Raw genomic sequence first — 1,139 nt, forward strand, 5'->3', positions numbered from 1 at the left:
TCTAATTGATGGTGGAGCGGCTATTAACATCATGCCTTATACAGTGTATCGGAAGCTTGGAAAAGAAGATCAAGATTTGACCAAGACCGATATGATGCGCAAAGACTTTGAAGGCAATGTGTCTCCAGTTAAGGGAGCTATCTACGTAGAATTGATCATCGGCAGCAAAACCTTGCCGACGACCTTCTTCGTAATTAGTGGGAAAGGTGCCTACAATCTATTGCTAGGGAGAGATTGGATTCATGCCAATTGTTGTATCCCATCTACAATGCACCAGTGTTTGGTCCAGTGGGTAGGTGACAAGATTGAGATTGTCCCGGGAGATTCTTCTTATGTCATCGCATCGGCAGAGGCAGGCACCTATGAAAGGACTAGGTGTATTTCAGGAGAAGTCTGGGAAAAGGATTTTCTCAAGGTTGCCGGTTATGAAATTCCACCGATCCAAGCAGTCGGTTCTGATGAAGGTTTTTAATGGATAGGTTCACCGATGATGGAAAGTTAGGCCAAGGATTCACATCGGCCGAAGATCTAGTAGAGGTGGACATAGGTAGTGGTGATAAACCTAGACCTACTTTTATTAGTGCTAAGTTAAATTCTGAGTGTAAGCAACAGTTAACCGATTTGTTGAAGGAATATAAAGATTTCTTTGCTTGGGATTATACTGAGATGCCTGGTTTGGACCGATCAATTGTTGAACATCGGTTGCCTATCAAGTCTGGATTTCAGCCACATCAGCAGCCAGCTCGTCGATGTAATCCTAATATTCTTCCTGACATCAAGGCCGAAATAACTAAACTTATTGAAGCCAAATTTATTCGGTAGTGTCGGTATGCCGAGTGGATTTCCAATGTTCTTTCGGTTTACAAGAAGAACGGGAAGCTTCGGGTCTGCATTGATTTCAGGAATCTTAACAGAGCTACACCGATGGATGGCTACCCAATGCTAGTTGCCAATCTGCTTATTGATGCTGCGGCTGGGCATCGGATTATTAGCTTTATGGATGGCAATGCAGGATACAATCAAATATTCATGGCTGAAGAGGATATTCCAAAGACTGCATTTAGATGTCCTGGTCATGTCGGGTTGTTTGAATGGAAAGTCATGACCTTTGGCTTGACGAATGCTGGTGCTACTTATCA

Source organism: Sorghum bicolor, chromosome 9 (assembly GCF_000003195.3).
Source record: "Sorghum bicolor cultivar BTx623 chromosome 9, Sorghum_bicolor_NCBIv3, whole genome shotgun sequence".
Classification (NCBI taxonomy): Eukaryota; Viridiplantae; Streptophyta; class Magnoliopsida; order Poales; family Poaceae; genus Sorghum; species Sorghum bicolor.